The 15,688-nt window shown below is 47.1% G+C and overlaps 1 protein-coding gene across 3 annotated transcripts in view; it reads left to right on the plus strand.

Moving 5' to 3' along the window:
* Nucleotides 1-15,688, plus strand: part of LOC128110079 (interleukin-13 receptor subunit alpha-2-like) — a 128,398-nt gene that overhangs the window by 72,507 nt on the left and 40,203 nt on the right. The window contains exons 1-3 of one of the 3 annotated variants that reach the window (XM_052737848.1): nucleotides 135-278; nucleotides 11,038-11,309; nucleotides 14,822-15,093. The gene's annotated coding sequence lies outside the window, so the exon portion shown is untranslated. Of the gene's footprint in view, nucleotides 1-134; nucleotides 279-11,037; nucleotides 11,310-14,212; nucleotides 14,504-14,821; nucleotides 15,094-15,688 lie in introns of those variants that run through there. The other 2 variants (XM_052737840.1, XM_052737858.1) reach the window with 2 other exon arrangements.

Here is a 15,688-nt window from a genome sequence, read left to right on the forward strand (position 1 = left end):
AGCCAAAGATTTTCTCAGGAAGTAGCAAAGAAACCCTCGCGGCTTTCCCAGGTCCACAGGTCCCGCCCCTTTGAGACTCTGGGGCGGATCTAGGATAGATCAGTTATCCGCTGGGCGGGGCCAGCACTCAGAGGGACAGGAATTTCCTTCTTCCTTTCCTACTTCCCCCTCAACCAAGAGGTGGGAGAGTGGGAAGAAGGCGCCAAGTGCACGCTGCTGGCGCTTGCAGCCCCCCAGAGGCCTGAGATCCGACCACAGGACGGCCCTGCCTGGACCACGTAAGATTCTTGCATTATCCCCACCTTCCTGGTAGCTTGAGCGATCTCTCTGGAGCCAGGGCCTCTCCAGTCCCTGAGTGTGTGTCCCTGAGCCTGGAGCCTTGGGACTTGGCGCTCACTGGGACGGACCCTCTGGCAGGTGGAGGAGACACCACGTGGGATGGCCTTGTTCATGAGTTTAGGGACACTTGAGTTTGTGCACTGGGCAGCATCCGGAAAGCCTGGTGGAAGGGCCTCGTGGGGGACCCGGAATCACTTCCCTGGTCCAGAGGAGGCTGCGGGAGGCCAGAGAGGGCTCAGGGACTCAGCTCTAAGCAGGGCCCCCTACTCTCTGCCTGTGCACCGCCATTTAGGCGCGGGTGCTGTGGTGGTTTGAGCTAAGTAATCGCCAAAGTGTGGCCGCCCTGTGCAAGGCTGTGCGGGTTCCCCAAACTTACTGCAAGAACGTTTACTTTCGGGGATGTTTCAGAGGGGAAAACATCACCAAAAACAGCTGCCTTTCTGAGTGTGCATTGGAAAGATCTCACAAAATATCAGGGGCCTTTTTTTCTTTCCAGAAAGACAGGGTTTCTTTGTGTAGCCCTGGCTGCCCTGGAACTCGCTCTGTAGACCAGGCTGTCCTCCATCTAAGAAATCCTTCTACCTAAGTCTCCCAAATGCTCAGATTAAAGACATGGACCACCGGCCAGTCACATTTTCACTGGTCTAGACTCTAGAGTTTTGTGAACTAGAGAAGATATGAAATCATGGTTATGAATATTTTACAGCACTGATTTACCAGGACCTTGCTCATGTGAGGAAAAGCACTCTGCCCTACAACCACTTGCTCCCTGGAATATTAAAGGAATAATGAAACTTAAATTTTAAAAGTTTTAAGAAAAACTTCTTTCTGATACCAAAGTCTATAATAATACATAATATGCCTAAAAAGAGCAAGTCCTATTTTAAAAAACAGGTCAAAATGCAAATTATTTACAAATGAGGGCATTGTCGGTATTTGTGGGTGTTCCTCTGTATTCTTGTATTGGTGGTTAATCATACTGAAGCATAAGCCTCCAATGCAGCATTATTTAAAACTTAAAGTTTCTGAAGAGATTGATATCATAGTCCCTATTTATTTACCACGATGAATATTATGTTCACATATAGCCACGGGCTTTTTTTTTTTTTTTGCTGTGTTTTTACTCAAATGTAGGAATACTTAAGCTTCCTCCTCTAGAGTCTAGAATGATAAAGGAATGTCCTAATACACAAAACAACACAAAAGAAGTTACCTCTCCACTTAGTTTCTGCATCGCTACAAGGTTTATCAAGGTTTATCAGTGAACCAGGCATGGAACTAGGAACTTCCTGTACATAGCCATCGCTCTTTCTCAAGTTTGTGTATACTCCAAGGTGACTTGACACCTGAGAAGCTTTAGGCTCTCTTCCTCTATTATTTTTCAAACTAAGTGTCTTGTCTCCAACATACTCCTGCTTTCATCACCCAAGGCTAAGATAAGAGGCCTCTTATAACACATTCAGCACGGCAGAATTATTTTTGAAGTTTACTTTATCTTTTAATTTTCTATGTGTGTGTGTGTATACAAAGTGTGTGTATGTGTGTGTGTGTATACAAAGTGTGTGTATGTGTGTGTGTATACAAAGTGTGTGTATGTGTAGTGCATGAGGCACGTATACACAGTGGTTAGAACAATTATATCCAGTTGGTTTTCATTGTTAACCTTGTCTGAAACAGGGTCTCTCTTATTTTTGCATTTTCAGCGCACACTCCAAAATGGTGGACCTCAAAATTTTGGCGTTATTCTGCTCGCTTCTTTAATTTCTATCTACCTAAACAAAGGTAGAACAGCAGGGGCGGTATAATTTGCAGAGGATCTAGACACAGGTTTTCAGGCGCACACAAGGAAATGCTTTTACCTGAGACACCTCTGTGATCTTACAATTCTTCTTCTATGACTGTTACAACTTTTTATATGTCGACATCAATTTTAAGTATATTTTTATTTTTTTTTATTTTTTTTATTTTTTTATTTTTTTTTTAATTTATTTTGCAATACAATTCAGTTCTACATATCGGTCACGGATTCCCTTGTTCTCCCCCCTCCCGTCCCCCTCACCTTCCCCCCAACGCCCCCCCCCCCCATTCCCATCTCCTCCAGGGCAAAGCCTTCCCCACAGACTGAGGTCAACCTGGTAGACTCAGTCCAGGTAGGTCTAGTCCCCTCCTCCCAGGCCGAGCCAAACAATCCTGCATAGGCCCCAGGTTTCAAACAGCCAACTCATGCAATGAGCACAAGATCTGGTCCCACTGCCTGGATGCTTCCCAAACAGATCAAGCCAATCAACTGTCTCACCCATTCGGAGGGCCTGATCCAGTGTGGACCCCTCAGCCATTGGTTCATAGTTCATGTGTTTCCATTCATTTGGCTATTTGTCCCTGTGCTTTATCCAACCTTGGTCTCAACAATTCTCGCTCATATAAACCCTCCTCATTCTCGTTAATTGGACTCCCAGAGATCCACCCAGGGCCTAGTCATGGATCTCTGCATCCAGATCCCTCAGTAGTTGGATGAGGTTTCTAGCACAACAATTAGGGTGTTTGGCCATCCCATCACCAGAGTAGGTCAGTTCGGGCTGTCTCTCGACCATTGCCAGCAGTCTGTTGTGTGGGTATCTTTGTGGATTTCTGTGGGCCTCTCTAGCACTTTGCTTCTTCCTGTTCTCATGTGGTCTTCATTTACCATGGTCTCCTATTCCTTGTTCTCCCTCTCTGTTGTTGATCCAGCTGGGATCTCCTGCTCCCCCAAGCTCTCTTTCCCTCGACCCTCGCCTTTCATTACCCCCACTCATGTCCAGGCTGTTCATGTAGATCTCATTCCATTTCTCTGTCATTGGGCGATCCCTGTGTCTTTCTTGGGGTCCTGTTTTCCGGGTAGCCTCCCTGGTGATGTGAGTAGCAGACAATTCATCCTTGTTTCATGTCTAGTATCCTGCTATGAGTGAGTACATACCATGTTTGTCTTTCTGAGTCTGGGTTACCTCACTCAGGATGATTTTTTCTAGATCCATCCATTTGTCTGCAAACCTCATGATGCCATTGTTTTTTTCTGCTGAGTAGTATTCCATTGTGTATATGTACCACATTTTGTTTATCCATTCTTCAGTTGAAGGGCATCTGGGTTGTTTCCATGTTCTGGCTATTACAAACAATGCTGATATGAACATAGCTGAACAAGTGCTCTTATGGTGTGGTTGAGCATTTCTTGGGTATATGCCCAAGAGTGGTATAGCTGGATCTTGGGGGAGATTGATTCCCAATTTTCTAAGAAAGCGCCATATTGATTTCCAAAGTGGTTGTACAAGCTTGCATTCCCACCAGCAGTGGAGGAGAGTTCCCCTAGCTCCACATCCTCTCCAGCATAAGGTGTCTTCAGTGTTTTTGATCTTAGCCATTCTGACAGGCATAAGGTGGTATCTCAGAGTTGTTTTGATTTGCATTTCCCTGATGATTAGGGATGTTGAGCAATTCCTTAAATGTCTTTCGGCCATTTGAGTTTCCTCTGTTGAGAATTCTCTGTTTAGTTCTATAGCCCATTTCTTAATTGGACTGTTGGGCATTTTGATGTCTAATTTCTTGAGTTCCTTATATATTCTGGATATCAGTCCTCTGTCAGATGTGGGGTTGGTGAAGATCTTTTCCCATTCTGTAGGCTGTCGCTTTGCCTTGTTGACCGTATCCTTTGCTCTACAAAAGCTTCTCAGTTTCAAAAGGTCCCATTGATTGATTGTTTCTCTCAGAGTCTGTGCTACTGGTGTTCTATTTAGGAAGTAGTCTCCAATGCCAATGTGTTCAAGACTACTTCCTACTTTCTCTTCTAGCAGGTTCAGGGTAGCTGGATTTATGTTGAGGTCCTTGATCCACTTGGACTTAAGTTTTGTGCACGGTGATAGATATGGATCTATTTGCAGCCTTCTACATGTTGATATCCAGTTTTGCCAGCACCATTTGTTGAAGATGCTTTCTTTTTTCCATTGTGCACTTTTGGCTTCTTTGTCAAAAATTATATGTTCATAGGTGTGCAGATTAATGTCAGGGTCTTCAATTCGATTCCATTGGTCCACATGTCGGTTTCTATGCCAGTACCAAGCTGTTTTTATTACTGTAGCTCTATAGTAGAGCTTGAAGTCAGGGATCGTGATGCCTCCAGAAGTTGTGTTATTGTACAGGATTCCTTTGGCTATCCTGGGTTTTTTGTTTTTCCATATGAATTTGAGTATTATTCTTTCCAGGTCTGTGAAGAATTGTGTTGGTATTTTGATGGGGATTGCATTGAATCTGTAGATTGCTTTTGGTAAGATTGCCATTTTTACTATGTTAGTCCTGCCTATCCATGAGCATGGGAGATCTTTCCATTTTCTGACATCTTCTTCAATTTCTTTTTTCAGGGACTTAAAGTTCTTGTCATATAGGTCCTTCACTTGCTTGGTTAGTGTTACCCCAAGGTATTTTATGCCATTTGTGGCTATAGTAAAGGGAGATGTATCTCTGATTTCCTTCTCCACTTCTTTGTCCATTGTATATAGGAGGGCTACTGATTTTTTTGAGTTGATCTTGTATCCTGCTATGTTGCTGAAGGTGTTTATAAGCTGTATCAGTTCCTTGGTGGAATCTTTGGGGTCGCTCAAGTATACTATCATGTCATCTGCAAATAGGGAAAGCTTGACTTCTTCCTTTCCAATTTGTATCCCCTTAATCTCCTTATGTTGTCTTATTGCTCTGGCTAGAACTTCAAGTACTATATTGAATAAGTATGGGGAGAGTGGACAGCCTTGCCTCGTTCCTGATTTTAGTGGAATTGCTTTGAGTTTCTCTCCATTTAATTTGATGTTGGCTGTTGGCTTGCTGTAAATTGCCTTTATTATGTTTAGGTATGTTCCCTGTATTCCTGATCGCTCTAATACCTTTATCATGAAGGGGTGTTGGATTTTGTCAAATGCCTTTTCTGCATCCAGTGAGATGATCATATGGTTTTTTTCTTTGAGTTTGTTTATATGGTGTATTATATTGACGGACTTTCGTATGTTGAACCACCCTTGCATCCCTGGAATGAATCCTACTTGATCATGGTGGATAATTGTTTTGATGTGTTCTTGGAGTCTGTTTGCCAGTATTTTATTGAGTATTTTTGCATCAATGTTCATGAGGGAGATCGGTCTGTAGTTCTCTTTCTTTGTTGTATCCTTGTTTGGTTTAGGAATTAGGGTAATTGTAGCCTCGTAGAAGGAGTTTGGTAATGTTCCTTCTGTTTCTATTGTGTGGAACAATTTAGAGAGTATTGGTATTAACTCTTCTTTGAAGATCTGGTAGAATTCTGCGCTGAAACCATCTGGTCCTGGGCTTTTTTTGGTTGGGAGACTTTTAATGACTGTTTCTATTTCGTTAGGGGTTATTGGACTATTTAAATAGTTTATCTGGTCTTGATTTAACTTAGGTATGTGGTACCTATCCAGAAAGTTATCCATTTCTTTTAGGTTTTCCAGTTTTGTCGAATAGAGGTTTTTGAAGTATGACCTGATGATTCTCTGGATTTCCTCAATGTTTGTTGTTATGTCCCCCTTTTCATTTCTGATTTTGTTGATTTGGATGCTCTCTCTCTGTCTTTTGGTTAGTTTGGATAAGGGCTTGTCTATCTTGTTGATTTTCTCAAAGAACCAACTCTTTGTTTCATTAATTTTTTGTATTGTTCTCTTTGTTTCTATTTTATTGATTTCAGCTCTCACTTTGATAATTTCCTGGCGTCTATTTTTCCTGGGAGACTGTGCTTCCTCTTGTTCTAGAGCTTTCAGGTATGCTGTTAAGTCTCTAGTGTGAGATTTCTCCAACTTATTTATGTGGGCATTTAGTGCTATGAATTTCCCTCTTAGTACTGCTTTCATAGTGTCCCATAAATTTGGATATGTGGTGTCTTCATTTTCATTGATCTCTAGGAAGTCTTTAATTTCTTTCTTTATTTCTTCCTTAACCCATTGGTGATTCAGTTGGGTATTATTCAGTTTCCATGAGATTGCAGGTTTTCTGTAGTTTTTGTTGTTGTTGAAATCCAACTTTAGACCATGGTGGTCTGATAGAACACAGGAGGTTATTCCAATTCTTTTGTATCTGTTTAGATTTGTTTTGTGGCCAAGTATGTGGTCAATTTTAGAGAAGGTTCCATGGGGTGCTGAGAAGAAGGTATATTCTTTTTTGTTAGGATGGAATGTTCTGTAGATATCGATTAAGTCCATTTGAGTCATGACATCAGTTAAGTCCTTTATGTCTCTGTTAAGTTTCAATTTGGGAGATCTGTCCAGTGGTGAAAGTGGGGTGTTGAGGTCTCCCACTATTAATGTGTGGGGTTTTATATGTGATTTAAGCTTTAGTAATGTTTCTTTTACATATGTGGGTGCCCTTGTGTTTGGGGCATAAATATTCAGAATTGAGACTTCATCTTGGTGGATCTTTCCTGTGATGAGTATGTAATGCCCTTCTTGATCTCTTTTGATTGATTTTAGTTTGAAGTGTATTTTGCTGGATATCAGGATGGCTACACCCGCTTGTTTCTTAAGACCGTTTGATTGGAAAGTCTTTTCCCAGCCTTTTATTTTTAGGTAGTGTCTATCTTTGAATTTGAGATGTGTTTCTTGTATGCAGCAGAAAGATGGGTCCTGCTTTCGTATCCATTCTGTAAGCCTATGTCTTTTTATAGGTGAATTAAGTCCATTGATATTGAGGGAAATTAATGACCAGTGATTGTTCATTCCTGTTATTTTTTGGTGGTGATGTGTGGGTACTTCTATACGTTGGGGTTTACTGCTGTGGCTTTATCTGTTGCCTGTGTTTTCGAGGGTGTATCTGACTTCCTTAGGTTGGAATTTTCCTTCTAGTGCTTTCTGTAGGGCTGGGTTTGTGGATAAGTATTGTTTAAATCTGGCTTTGTCATGGAATGTCTTGTTCACTCCATCTATGGTGATTGAAAGTTTTGCTGGGTATATTAGTCTAGGCTGACATCCATGGTCTCTTAGTGTCTGCATTACATCTGTCCAGGTTCTTCTGGCTTTCAAAGTCTCCATTGAGAAATCGGGTGTTATTCTGATGGGTTTGCCTTTATATGTCACTTGGCCTTTTTCCTTTGCTGCTCTTAATATTCTTTCTTTATTCTGTACGTTTAGTTGTTTAACTATTATGTGGCGAGGGGACTTTTTTTGGGGGTCTAGTCTGTTTGGTGTTCTATAAGCTTCTTGTATCTTCATAGGCATTTCCTTCTTTAAGTTGGGAAAGTTTTCTTCTATGATCTTGTTGAATATATTTTCTGTGCCTTTGAGTTGGTACTCTTCTCCTTCTTCGACCCCTATTATTCTTAGGTTTGGTCTTTTCATGGTGTCCCAAATTTCTTGGACATTTTGGTTCATGACTTTGTTGGCTTTAGTGTTTTCTTTGACTGATGAATGTATTTCTTCTACTGTATCTTCAACGCTAGAGATCCTCTCTTCCATCTCTTGCATTCTGTTGATTATACTTGCATCTGAAGTTCCCAATCGTTTTCTCAGATTTTCTATTTCCAGCATTCCCTCTGTTTGTGTCTTCTTCATTTTTTCTATTTCGCTTTTCAGGTCTTGGACTGTTTCCTTCATTTGTTTCATTGATTTTTCTTGATTTTCTCTCAGTATTTTATTGTTTTCTTCCAGGACTTTATTGATTTCTTCTAATTTGTTTGCCCTTTCCTCTAGTTGTTTACAGCGTTCTTCACATTTTTTTGTCTTTTCCTCTACACAAGCCTCTAGCTTCTTCATGATGTCATTCATAAGGTTGTTTTCTTCTGCTTCTTCCAATTTCTGATGATCAGGTCTAGGTGTTGGAGGAGGGCTAGGGCCTGGTGATGCTGTATTGCTATTCATTTTGTTGTATATGTTTCTGCCTTGACGTCTGCCCATCTCCTTGTGCTTCGTTACTGGCCTTATCCGCACACTTGGTTCAGCCAGACCAGTGTTCCAAAAGGGAAGTCCGGAGCAAGATGGGAGCTGGGGGCCGGCCTCTAAGTCTCAGGAAGAGGCTTGGGGCTCAGGCGGATGGGCGTGGGGGCAGGGCGTGGAGACTGCAGGGCCTGCCAGGGGTCTTGGAGAAGGGGATCCTTCCCGGTGGGGCTAGCAGGGAACCAGTTTTCCAAAAGGGAAGTCCGGAGCAAGATGGGAGCTGGGGGCCGGCCTCTTTAAGTATATTTTTAAGTCAAGGAAATTACTCCGTGTTTATATCCTTATAGGAAAGATAAAGAGTGGGGTTTCAATGTCATTTGAAACTATAAGGGTCAGGATAGAATAATTAACATAATCATATGATATATATATATATTATATACAAATTAAAAATAAAAATATATAATACGTATGAATGCTGTATAAGATCACATATATTTAAATTAAATATTCTCTCAGAAGAATTGCTGTCACTGTCCCATGGAGAATCATGCCATTCTAGGCTGCATCGGGGTTGATGTGGGGAATTTCTCATGCCCTACTTAGCAATGTGCAAAAGGCCACATAATGACCCACTAAATATGGTGGAGCTTTCCCAACAGCACCCACATTTTACTTCTGGAAACCATACACATACTACCAGGTATCTAGAGTGGTACACAAAAGCTTAGGGACATATGGTCAGTGTGGCCACATGTCTGTCATCCATTTGACTCACTCCCTGGCATCCTCTCTAATCTCTGTCTTCCAGGCCTTTTCTCTGGCTTGCCTTTTGTTTCTTTTACAAGGCTTTCCCCCTTGAACTGTGCTACAGGAGGAATTGAAGAATTCGGAGCAGTCCGTAAAATTTCCTGCTCCACAGCCATATCCCCAGAACACTAAAAAAAGTCTGAACATCCCCCTCACATCATCATCATCCTATGCAAGCTGGTTGTGCGTACCCAGTAAGGCAGTGTGGTGGCTCCAAGTGAATCCCAGTAGAAGCAGCTAGAGCAGAGTTTGGACTCAAGGGTGCTCACAAACAGGCCAGGCAGAATTTAGGTACAATGGTGGCCAGATTTCACGGCCCCTGCCTCCCCTGACAAGCCTCCTCTGTTTCAAGAAGGACACCCATGAAGGCCGAATATTCCTTCCTGTGTTCACCTGCCTAGCTCCCTTTGCATTAAACCCAGAAAGAACTCCCAGGGTCAAAGATCCAAAAGCCCCTTGTCCTGCACTCCCCTGTCCAGGCATCACCTCAGCAGGAAGAATACTTAGAGAAAGCTCTGAAATTAACAGAAAGCTCTATCTAGAGTCCTACAACTGCTACGCATGGAGAAGTGCTTGTGTGTGTGTGTGTGTGTGTGTGTGTGTGTGTGTGTGTGTGTGTGTGTGTGTGTTGGATGTTTGTGTATACCTGGGATTATTGTGACCTAGTCCTGTGAGAAGCAGTGGCTGAGACACAATATGTAACAGTTATCGTGGTCAGCTCTGGGATGTAAGGGAAGGACAGGTTTGCATGCAGGGGAAGCCTTCTAGGGCTCCATTTTTCAGCCCCAGCTCAGATGAGCACAAGGTTTGGTGCCTCATGTGTGGGGTTTGGGGCACAGGGCTTGCTGGGGCATGGTGGATGAGAATATTGTGTAGGAACCATTGGAAAGTTGGTAGGAGCCTCCTTTGGAGTGGCCTGCCAAGCAGGTCTAGGAAGTCAGGGCCTCCACACGCACCCCCAGCACCAAGAAGCTCCCTTTTTAGCCTAAGCAAATGTCTCCAGGAGACTTTGTAGACAAGGAGATTTGGAAGAGCATAAACAGGCTTGTTTCCAGGTGGTATGGAGAGTGATTTTCTTCTAGATTCCTTCATGGAAGATCTCAGCAGTATGAAGGAGGGCATCTGGAGACTTTCAGTGCTCATGGAAGGAAGGCTTCCTGTTGGGAAGTTCAAAGCATTTCCCAACTGAACATGGCCAAACTACACTGGATACCAGGGATGGGACTGTACATAGGAGCGAAGGATAGAGAAAGACAGAGATAGAGGTAGAGGTGGAGGTAGAGGAGGATAGATAAATGAGGGGGGGCGAAAGGGAGACAGAGGGGTGCGGGACAGGATGAGAGAGGGTGGGAGAGCAAATGAGAATCTGCATGTGGGCTGTTGGGTGTTTTCGAGATTGTTGGTGTTTTTCATGCAAGCTGGTGGGCAGACCCACTCTGTCTGTGGACACTTTTTTCTGTTGCATGGGTCTGGGCCCCTGGAGGGAATTTTGTGTAGGACACCTGGAATGTTGTGGGATATCCATAAGGACAGACAGGGTGGGTGTGTGCTGCAGGCATCCTGGTGTTGGTGTTAAGAGTGAGAATTACTTCTTGTCCCTTAATTCTAATTTCCTGTCCTCGGGCCAGTTGAATCTCTTGAGAGAGCTGAGTCCTGTGTGTGCCTAGGCCCTGCACAGGTAGGTGGGTGTCCACAGAGGATACAGAGAGTTCCGTGCCTGACAGGGACTTGGGGAAGTTAGAGAAGGGAAAGAGAAGTTTCCTGTGTGGGGCCTGGTAGTTGGTGTAGGGTAGGGTGGGGAGGTGGGACGTTAGGGGTGGGAGGCAGAGGACTGTGCAGAGGAGAGGGATTGTGACAGAGCTGGAGGTAGGTCAGAATGGTTGCCTGGTGCTGCCTAGGAGATGGTTAAGGTGGGGGCCGGGGCCCAGGGTTTGGTGACAAGAGGGCAGGTGGGTGCAATGTTTCTTCTTTTGATGTGTCCTTGTCTCCTCCTCAGGGACCTGGTCGGCCTGCCTGTTGAGGCGAGGTTGTGGATGTCCCCGGACCCTAGTGGTCCCTGCTTCGGATGATGTAGGGCAGCATCCACCTGAACGCACATCACTACCAAGGCCAAGGTTTTGGAAGGAAGCCCTTCTCCTCTCCCATCTCAATATTAGACCATGGGACCATGGGCCACGGGGCTCAGGCCACCGACCCTGGAGCCCTGACCAGTGAACACAGCTGCCTGTCCTTTACTCTTGTGTCCATCCAGGAGCGGCCTTCTGCCAGGTGGGAAGCCCATGCTGGGCCTAGGGTCCCATTGAGTCGGGTGGTCTCCTCCCTTGTTTTCACACCTCCGTGTGTGCTCTCGGTTCTGGGACACCACCAACCCACTGCCCTAGCAGGACCGGGGTCAGCATGGGAGGCCCCTCTTGGCTGGTCCCTTGACCTTGAAGCTTGGGTCAGCAGACCCAAGGCCATCCTGGCAGCTTTACTGGTCACCCTGGTGGGTGGAGTCATGTAGACAGCTGCTGGATCTCTGAAAGCTGCTGTGTGTGTGTGTGTGTGTGTGTGTGTGTGTGTGTGTGTGTGTGTGTGTGTGTGTGTGTGTGTGTTTGGGGTGAGGGCGGGGCGAGGGCAGGGATGCAGCTGTGAGAATACCCTGGTTTGGCAGCTAGGGAGTGATGCTCAACCCCTGCTCCCAAATCCATGAGTATGTTTCTAAGACTCCTCCCCTTTAGTCCAGATTGGCATGTGGTTTGTGTAGGATTCCCTTAGGGTCTGGTGCGGGCTCTCAAGTGCTTCTGTGCCCACATGCACACACTCCCCACTTGGCCCCCTCCATCACACCCTCCACCACTGCCCCCTCTCCAAGTACTACATGATACCCTCAGGCGGGGCTATCATGGGATGGCACGTGCCCAAAGCGAAGTGTCTCAGGGCAGTGCAGGGCATGCAGGAACCTGTTAAGGTTGGTATCCTCCATCTGCACACAGCACCCCACCCGCTGAACACCCTGGGGTTACTAGCAGCAGCCCTAGAGTCTCATGTCAGTTCAGTCCCTTCATACTTACTTGGCCTCCATCTTGGAACTTGGCAGGAGAACTCTTTTTTTTTTTTTTTTTTAATTTTTTTGCTTTTCAAAGGGCGGAGGGAGAGCACCCTGCACCCTTGGCCGTTGGCATTCTCGGTGCTCTGCTGCCATCACGCGGATTCAGTTTGCCGATTCCGCCAGCAAGTCCCTGTGCTTCCCTGAAAACGGAGGTGGCCCCCTAGGGAAGGGCTCCCGCCTGGGTCCCCCAGGACCAAAGCGGTTCTCTTGCCCGCTCCATGAGCCAGGAGAGCTGGAGGAGGAAGCAGGGTCCAGGAGACTAGCTCCGGGCGGGCGCCACGAGGCTTGGCTTGCGGGTCACTGAAGCACAGCCTCCCGGGTCCTGTGGCCGCCATGTCTGGCCGCAGCAGAGGACCTCTCAGCAGGGGATTGTGCAGCCTGGGCTACATCATGGTCGTTTTGGGGAAATTTCCTACCCGTGTGCCGGACCGCCTGCCCTTACTGTGGTGCACAAGTCCACACTGGGACCCCCTAGCTTTTGTCTGAGCCTCCCTAGCGGTATCCACAGCTCACTTTAGGAGACCACACAAACTGTGTCCTGCATCTCTGGGAGGTACTCAGGGTCTCAGGCCTGGTTGCTAGCCACCTTGGCCAAATGTCTGTCATCCATTTAACTCTCTCCCTGCCATCCCCTCTCCTCTCTGGCTGCCAGGCCTTCTCTCTGGCTTTCCTTTTGTTCCTTTTACAGGCTTTCCTCTTGAGCTGGGCTATAGGTGGAATTCAGAGACTGGGACCTGTCAGAAAAGGTTCCTGCTGCAGAGCCACATCCCCAGATCCCTACAAGGGGTCTTAAAGCCCCCCCCCCCATCATCATCCTATGCAAGGTGGTTGTGTGTACCCAGCAAGGCAGTGTGGTGGCTCAAAGTGAATCCCAGTAGAAGCAGCTCGAACAGGATTTGGACTCAGGGGTGCTCATAAACAGGCATGGCAGATCGTAGGTACCGTGGTGGCCAGGTTTCATGGTCCCTGCCTCCCCCGACAAGCCTCCTCTGTGTTATGCAGGACACACATGCAGACCGCATACTCCTTCCTCTGTTCTCCTGCCTAGCTCACTCTGCCTTAAACCCAGGGAGAACTCCCAGGGTCAAAGGTCAAAAATCCCCTTGTCCTGCACTCACTCCCCTGTGCAGGCCTCATCTCAGCAGGAAGAATACTTAGAGAAGGCTCTGAAATGAACGGAAAGCTCTATCTAGAGTCCTAGAACTGCTATGCATGGAGGAGTGTTTGTGAGTGTGTGTATGTGTGTGTATGTGTGTGTGTGTGTGTGTGTGTGTGTGTGTGTGTGTGTGTGTGTGTGTATGTGTGTGTTGGGTGTTTGTATACCTGGGATTATTGTGGCCTAGTCCTGTGAGAAGCCATAAGCAATGGCTGAGAGGCACAGTATGTAACAGTTATGGTGGTCAGCTCTGGGATGTAGAGGAAGGACAGGTTTGCATGCAGGGGAAGCCTTCTAGGGCTCTCTCCTTCAGCTCCAGCTCAGGTGAGCACAAGGTTTGGAGTGGTGCATCGTGTGTGTGGTTTGGGGCTCAGGCCTTGCCGGGGCATGGTGGATGAGAGCATTGTGTAGGAACCATTGGAAAGGTGATGGGACCCTCCATTGGAGTGGCCTGCCAGGCAGGTCTAGGAAGTCAGGACCTCCACCCTTACCAAGGCACCAGGAAGCTCCCTTTTTATCCTAAGCAAATGTCTCCATGAGGCTTTGTAGAGAAAGAGATTTGGAAGAGCATAGACAGGCTTGTCTCCAGGTGGCAGGGAGAGTGATTTTCTTCGAGGCTTCATGATGGAAGATGTCAGCAGTGTGGAGGAGGGCCTCTGGAGACTTTCAGTGCTCATGGAAGGAAGGCTTCCTGTTGGGGAGTGGAAAGCATTTCCCAAGGGAACATGGCCTAGCTACCGTGGATACCAGGGATGGGACTGTACATAGGAGCGAAGGATAGAGAAAGACAGAGATAGAGGTAGAGGTGGAGGTAGAGGAGGATAGATAAATGAGGGGGGGCGACAGGGAGAGAGAGGGGGGCGGGACAGGATGAGAGAGGGTGGGAGAACACATTAGAATCTGCATGTGGGGTGTTGGGTGTTTTCGTGATTGTTGGTGTTTTTTTCATGCAGGCTGGTGGGCAGACCCACTCTGTCTGTGGACACTTTTTTCTGTTGCATGGGTCTGGGCCCCTGGAGGGAATTTTGTGTAGGACACCTGGAATGTTGTGGGATATCCATAAGGACAGACAGGGTGGGTGTGTGCTGCAGGCATCCTGGTGATGGTGTTAAGAGTGAGAATTACTTCTTGTCCCTTAATTCTCTGTTGCTGTCCTCGGGCCAGTTGAATCTCTTGAGAGAGCTGAGTCCTGTGTGTGCCTAGGCCCTGCCACAGGTAGGTGGGTGTCCATAGAGGATACAGAGAGTTCCGTGCCTGACAGGGTCTTGGGGAAGTTAGAGAAGGGAAAGAGAAGTAACCTGAGTGGTGCCTGGTAGTTGGTGTAGGGTAGGGTGGGGAGGTGGGAGGTTAGGGGTGGGAGGCAGAGGACTGTGCAGAGGAGAGGGATTGTGACAGATCAGGAGGTAGGTCAGAATGGTTGCCTGGTGCTGCCTAGGAGACGGTTAATGTGGGGACCGGGGCCCAGGGTTTGGTGACAAGAGGGCAGGTGGGTGCAATGTTTCTTCTTTTGATGTGTCCTTGTCTCCTCCTCAGGGACCTGGTCGGCCTGCCTGTTGAGGCGAGGTTGTGGATGTCCCCGGACCCTAGTGGTCCCTGCTTCGGATGATGTAGGGCAGCATCCACCTGAACGCACATCACTACCAAGGCCAAGGTTTTGGAAGGAAGCCCTTCTCCTCTCCCATCTCAATATTAGACCATGGGACCATGGGCCACGGGGCTCAGGCCGCCGACCCTGGAGCCCTGACCAGTGAACACAGCTGCCTGTCCTTTACCCTTGTGTCCATCCAGGAGCGGCCTTCTGCCAGGTGGGAAGCCCGTGCTGGGCCTAGGGTCCCATTGAGTCGGGTGGTCTCCTCCCTTGTTTTCACACCTCCGCGTGTGCTCTCACTTCTGGGACACCACCAACCCACTGCCCTAGCAGGACCGGGGTCAGCATGGGAGGCCCCTCTTGGCTGGCGCCTTGACCTGGATGCTTGGGGTCAGCAGACCCAAGGCCATCCTGGCAGCTGTGCTGGTCACCCTGGTGGGTGGAGTCATGTAGACAGCTGCTGGATCTCTGAAAGTGTGTGTGTGTTTGTGTGTGTGTGTGTGTGTGTGTGTGTGTGTGTGTGTGTGTGTGTGTGTGTGTTTGGGGTGAGGGCGGGGCGAGGGCCGGGATACAGCTGTGAGAATACCCTGGTTTGGCAGCTAGGGAGTGATGCTCAGCCTCTGGTCCCCAAATCCATGAGTATGTTTCTGAGGCTCCTTCCCTATAGACCAGATTGGCATGTGGTTTGTGTAGGATTCCCTTAGGGTCTGGTGCGGGCTCTCAAGTGCTTCTGCGCCCACATGCACACACTCCCCACTTGGCCCCCTCCAAGACACCCTCCACCACCCGCCCCCTCTCCAGTACTACATGAT

The sequence above is a fragment of the Peromyscus californicus genome, unplaced genomic scaffold (assembly GCF_007827085.1).
Source record: "Peromyscus californicus insignis strain IS unplaced genomic scaffold, ASM782708v3 Scaffold_10__1_contigs__length_136768540, whole genome shotgun sequence".
NCBI classification, from domain to species: Eukaryota; Metazoa; Chordata; class Mammalia; order Rodentia; family Cricetidae; genus Peromyscus; species Peromyscus californicus.